Genomic DNA, 7,257 nt, shown 5'->3' on the forward strand with positions numbered 1-7,257 from the left:
AATATAATATCACTATATCCTCCAAATCAGTGGTTATTCTTCCTGACGAGACTGAGGGTTTTACAAGCAGGAGTACATAAAGGGCTGCATACAATAGCACAGTTATCTGGCTTTATAAATCTGTGCAGTTTGGCATCTTTTCTTCATAAAAAGTTGTGTAATGTGGCAACTTTCTGGCGGTTGCAGTTTTCCCTGCCATTGCACACATTTTTGAAGGGCTGCAGTATAAAGGTTGAACTTTTTTTTCTCCATCTGCTGCCTTTCTGAGCCAGCTTGGCCTTTTTTTCTGCACATTTTCAATGAAAGAAATGCACTTCAGTTTGCAACACTACTGCAGTCCATGGGAATAAACAGAGCTTTGAATGAATGGATCAACTTAGCAAGACATGAACAACAGTTAAGGAACATTTATGCTAATGCAACAAGACATCTTTTTATTTTGTTTGTTTTTATGTTTGTATTCATACTAGTCCTCTGTGGTTATACCAGGTTTCTACCACAAGATGGTGCCACATGACCTTTAATGGCAAGTGTTGACACGCGGAACCATTACACTTAAACAAAATAACAAGATCCACTCTTGAAAAATACCAGGTTATAACAAATATACTACAGGAGTTGTACTTGCTTAGTCAGGAGGATCTTAAGGTCAGGAGGTGTCAGACAAATTGAAAATCAAAAATGTTTTGCAAAAGGGAATATTCCAACTGCATTAACTGAAAAGACGACTACAAACAACACAACACATGAGCAGATGCTACAACACAATCGCAAAAGCAACACAACACCAATGCAAATGTCACAATATAGAATTTGTATTGTGGTGTTTCTATGTGTGTTTCTGTTAATGTGGTTGTGCTTTTACCTTTCGAAAAGTCTTTTAATGTGCCCAACATCTGACCATCTGGCCCTTCCATTTTACATAGCTTCTACATCCTTTTTTTTGCCATTGTAGAAATTATCTCTCTCTCTCTCTCTAACTCTCTCACACAACTCCTCTCACATAGTCTCTCACACACACACACACACACACACACACACACACACACACACACACACACATAATAAGCTGTACCCTCATTAATGTTTAATAACAATTTGTGGAGACCTATAAAATATCCATAGACTCTCAGCAAGACATCCAACGGGGTTCATATTCAGGACTGACAAGAGTAATCCCAAGAGCTTTGTAATGGTGTATGTGTGGCATTTGTGTGTGTGTGTATGTGAGAGAGAGAGAGATAATGAGTTTGTGTCTTTGTTGAGTGTGTTGTTGAATTTATGAATATCTTCAAAATGTGTTTGCCGGCTCATAGGGACATTATTATTAGTATCTAGGTTTTTCTATGGCTTGCTGTGTATCGTGTCTCGAAAGACTTTTATGTAACTATCTACTGTAAAAAATTTATTTTATGAGACAACCAAAGTTATATAAATATTTGATATGTACTTTATTTCTGTTTGTCTGTCCTTTTGTATTTTTATTAATTCATGTATCTCTGTGTGTTAATATATGTTTGTTTTTGTATTAATGTGTACATGTCAGTGTGTGTGCATGTATGTATGATTAAGTGTCAGCTCCAGCACATCATCACTTTTAGGAACAGCTGTGGCTCAGAGTTGGTCAACCGGAGGGTTGGCAGTTTGATTCCCAGCTCCTGCAGCCACATGTCAATGTTTCCTGTGTCCCATTGAGCAAACACTTCACCCTAAATTGCTGCGAGTGTAAATGAATGCATCAGTTAGTACTGATGGACACTTTGCACAGGCTTTGCCATCAGAGGTCAAAAGTGGTGTAAGCGGGTAAGTGTGACCTGCGGTGTGAAAAGCACTTGCAGTCAGATGTTTTCTTTTTAACTTCACTGTTTTTCTACAAAAAAAAGCCCTTCGAGGGAGATGTGTTGCAAAGGAGCCTCACTATAAAAACTATGATTGCATTAGATTGCTGTTTATTTTATCTATGCACAATGTATCAGTCCCTATCAAAACAAAATACACATTTAAAACAATAGAATAATAAAAAAGCGCTATAGAAGTCTTGTTTACCATCATTTGACAGATTCTGAAGTTTCAAAGACAGCCTGGAGAAAGTAAAGTCACCTGTTGTGTAGGACAGAATCTGAAAAGAGACCATGTTAAAATGATTCTTTGTCAGACACTACATGAATAGGTCACAGCTATGCTCTGAAACCTATTATATCCACTGCATTATTCCATGTCACGACAGCACTTTGCTGTGTCAAGCTAGCACAATACAGCGCACCTTGACCCATTGGAGATATGGCCCTATGCTTTCTTTATTCTACATAAAGATTCCTATCAGCCTCCTGGTGCTCATGTATAGTTTATTGGAATAAATGTCATCATACCACTGTGTCTCACTAAATAGCGACCACTGTGTGAATGGGTAGGTGTGACATGCAGTGTAAAAGCTCTTTGAGTAGTCAGAAGACTAGAAAAGCCCTATATTGCTCAAGTCCATTCCATCCATTTACTTGTTACTAACATTGCCAGACTGTCTCTCTTTCCCACTCTGTCGGTTCTCTGACTTCCAGTTGTTCAACTCTTACATTTTTAATTACCAGAATGCCCCCTGGTGCTGTAAGCCCAGGTGAATGCCAATCATCTCCAGCTCTAATATTAATTAGGTTTCATTCCAGGACAATTTAATGTGGTTTTAGTATAAGACCTATTGTATTGTAATCATTCCTTTACAATCAAGTGTCATTTAGTTTTTCTTAGGTTACCTTTTATTAAGATGTTTATATAACATAATAAGACCACAATTATGTAATTCAGTTGCATGGTGTTCTAGAGCCAATGCTAGTGAGTTATAATTGCATATTTTATCCATTATTTTTGAAATGATATACAAAAATTGTTCTCCTTTAAATAAAACTTCAAGTTTCCTTAAGTGAGAAAGTAATGTGTAATTCTTAAAATATAAGTTTGGCCATGGCTGCAACAATGTGTCTGTTGTTCTTTGTAAACAAAAACGCACAAATAATAGAAATGTTCTAAAGCCACTGTTTGGTTAAGATACTGTGTGTGGCTATGCACAATGTTAAATGCATTAACCACTTTCAGCAACAGTTGGGTGTCTTGTACCGTTGTTTTGGGGGACAATTGGAGCTGGGATTGCACTACAGCCAATCCATCATGGCGCTTGAACCACTCGAAACACAAACGGAAACCAGAACACTTTAGATAACAAAAAACTTGTCACCAGAATGAATAGGCCTAGTGAATGGGTTATTGACAACTAGATATTACTTGTTCAAAGGTCTGATGATATCTTGATATCTTTATCTTATTATTAAATAAGAGAGAGAGAGAGCAAACCAGCTCAACTTGTTTTTAACAGGTTTGACTGCCCCGTCGCTGCAGCCAGTGCCTGTCCCCCCAACACCCCCTCCCTCCCTCTCACTCACCCCAACACCTCCACCAGGACAAACACAATCTCCAGAGACAATCCATCCCCCCTCCCCCCACCATCACCAGGGACCTGGTGAGCAAGGAGCTGAAAAGACTCCGCCCCAGGAAGGCAGCAGGCCCAGACAAGGTGTGTCCCAGGGTGCTAAAGGCCTGCTCTGCTGAGCTGGGGGAGCCACTTCAGCACGTCTTCAACATGAGCCTGCGGCTTGGGAAGGTTCCTGTGCTCTGGAAGACTTCGTGCCTCACCCCGGTCCCCAAGAAGAAAAACCCCAGTGAGCCAGACAACTTCAGACCAATCGCTCTGACATCCCACGTTATGAAGACGATTGAACGGCTGCTGCTGCAACACCTCAGACCCCAGGTCCAACACGCACAGGATCCCCTGCAGTTTGCATACCAGGCGAAGGTGGGCGTGGACGATGCCACCCTCTATCTGCTACACAGGGCTTACTCTCATCTGGACAAAGGGAGCAGCGTGATGAGAATCATGTTCTTTGATTTCTCAAGCGCTTTTGCACCATCCATCCCCTCCTACTGAGAGACAAGCTGACCGAGATGAGGGTGGACTCGCACCTGGTGAGGTGGATCACTGACTACCTCACAGAGAGACCACAGTACATCAGACTGAAGGACTGTACATCTGACACTGTGGTAAGCAGCACCGGAGCACCACAGGAGACTGTGCTCTCCAGTATAACTCTGAGCAATACTCGGACGACACTGCGATAGTTGGTTGTGTCAGGGATGGACAGGAGGAGGAGTACAGGAGCCTGATCGAGGACTTTGTGACGTGGTGCAGTGCCAACCATCTGCAGCTAAACACCTCCAAGACCAAGAAGATGGTAGTGGACTTCTGAAGGAACAAACCACATCTAGAACCTGTTTCCATCGGGGGGGTCGACGTGGAGGTGGTCAGGACCTATGGGTATCTGGGGCTGCAACTGGATGACAAGCTGGACTGGTCGCCTAACATGGACACTACCTGCAGGAAGGGACAGAGCCGTCTGTACTTCCTGAGAAGGCTGGGGTCCTTCAACATCTGCAAAAAGCTGCTGCAGATGTTCTACCAGTCTGTGGTGTCCAGCGTCCTCTTCTACGCCGTGGTGTGCTGGGGAGGAAGCTGCAAGAAGAGGGACGCAGCACGCCTGGACAGACTGGTGAGGAGGGCCGGCTCTGTGGTGGGCACAGAGCTGGACTCACTGGTGACAGTGGTAGAGAGGAGGACTCTGGACAAACTACTCTCCATCATGGACAACACACACCACCCTCTGCACAGTACCTTCACCGGGCAGAAGAGCATGTTCAGTGACAGACTGCTGTCACAGTCGTGCTCCACGGACAGACTCAAGAACTCTTTTGTCCTCCTGGCCATAAGACTGTACAACACTTCACTGTCACGGCAGGGAAGAAGCACACGGTGAACCCTGGACTCATTTTTCACTTTTTTCTCACTCCTCATCTGCACTGCTTACCTCAGAGTCAGCCTCCAGTTGGACACTTTAATGCATATTGATAGTAGCCTTACTGAGCACTGTACACTTTAACAAAATAATCACCCGATTCATGTCTGGTTTCATCCTACAGTATTGTTATACTACATCTGTAAGGGTTGACATGATCACCCTAATTAGGTCACGTTGCACTCTATTGTCTTTGACACTTAATGCTAATCTGCTCATCAATAGTTGGGTACTTTAATGATAATCACCCTAATCACTCCTGGTTTCACCTTATTGTTTTGGATACTTAATGCTAATCACTGCTCCTTTATGTTGCTGAGCATTTTAATGGCCCAGTCTGCATCCCTAACTGTCTGCATTGACTGTTTAATGACTGTACTCACACCTCTGGCACTACCTCAAACACCACTGTACATGCACAAAGAACACTTGTTTCTAGAAGGTCAGCACTTTGTTTCTGAGGCTCTTTAACTGTTTACAGGTCTCTTTTAACCAGCACACATGTTTTTCTCTCCTTCACAGGTTATGTACTTTATGCTATATAAGTCTAATGATAATGCTAACTGCACAGGTTTAATCTGTAATTATGTTTACTCTTAGTCACATAGGGGCTGCTAAATTTTGTTTGGGGGATTATTGTATACAGAGGGGAGGGGGACAGCGGGTGTGTATTGTAACTAAAGTCTTGTGTCCTGCCTGTTTGTATACTGCGACTGGATGCCTTGAATTTCCCTCAGGATCAATAAAGTATCTATCTATCAATCTATTAATTTAGAAAAATATCTGCCATTAAGTCTGATTCAGGGAAAAGAAAATCTCTTGTAGCTTTAGGTTTGCTGGCTTCATTATGCAGAGGGCATGTCGCTGCGGCCAGTGGGTTCAAATCTGGCCTCAGCCTATCTAACAAAGGTAAAATGGCATAAGAAAATTCCTTAAAAAACAAACAATAATTATCAAATCAATCAAGACTAGACATTAAGGAGTAATTTATCACTTAACAGACAGAGCACACTCTTGCACAGACTCACAAAACAAGAGGAGATTGAAGATCCACAAGACAAGCCCAGCACACACTCACAACAAGGCTACCTGCAAAGTGGAAATTTTACATTTAACTAAAATACTTTTGTTTGATTATTTTCTGCAAAGAAGGGAAGGCTAATTTTGGTTTTTGAGGTTGTTTTGTTTTATCTTGGATCTTCCTTAACAACATAACAATTGTATTCTTTCTCCTGGCCTTGTTTTTGCTTCTGAACTGTCCACCATTTTTCTAAAATGGAAAGGTAACACCTCCAGTCAAGGACATCAGAGAAAACAGGCTCTGAAAGCAGGAGACATCACATATGCATTAGGATTGGACAGAATAATGTCACATGGCTATAAATATTAGAAACCTTGATCCCAGAGCTGTGTGCAGAGAATATGTAGTCCTAGGGGTTTCTGTTTTATTACCAAGTGGAACCCTGCAAGTATTGTTTCTATATGGTATTCCAATCAGATGACCAAAGATAAAGAACTATATGACAAGTCTTGTCTATGACAAGTCTCAAGAGCTATGAGGAACAAAGCAAATACGTCCACTATCCCTCCCATGATGAAAGACATTATTTGATGTATGAGCTAGAATGATGTCTATAGGTGAAGGAATGAAATTACAAGGTTATTGCCTCTGAACACACACACTAGTTTTGTTGTTCTGTAAGAAATAAGTATTGTTTAGATCCATTATTGGAATGAATGAGTTTGGTCATTAACAGATTTTAATTTGCCAACACATCCCCAGCTATGTTTAACGTGCAACAAGAGAACTCAATTGAAGCAAATGTAAAAGTATTAAAAATTGCTGAAAATATTAGTTGTACACATCTTTCAGAGTTTAAAGGTCAAAGGTATCCTTTTGTCACCACAGGGACTGTATTGTATGTTGTAGCCGGAAAAATACAGTACATTAACAACACTAAGAAATAATCCATCTAATTCAACTTTAAACTGTTATACTTGTAGGTGTGTATAGCAGAGATAAATGTTCAGTTACTCCTGAAGCTACTGTGATTTATTCATAAAACATGGTAAGGTATCTTAAAAGAGGAAGTAAATTGGTTGTACGGCCTTTGAAGTATTTAGGCAGTAAGCATTGAGGCTGTTCTGGACATCAAAACAAAAGGCCATTTATTTTTATAGTTTTGTCTTTCCCTGTCTTATGTTGTACATATCTATGTATTTTAGATCCTGTTCCTCGTGTTCTCCTGACCATGATTGAGCTCACCTGCTTCTTATTATCTCCTGATTGTCTATGTCTTATCCCCTGATTGTCTGTGTATATTATCCCCTGATTATCTGTGTATTATCCCCTGATTGTCGG

This window comes from Symphodus melops (assembly GCF_947650265.1).
Source record: "Symphodus melops genome assembly, chromosome: 6".
In the NCBI taxonomy this organism is placed as follows: Eukaryota; Metazoa; Chordata; class Actinopteri; order Labriformes; family Labridae; genus Symphodus; species Symphodus melops.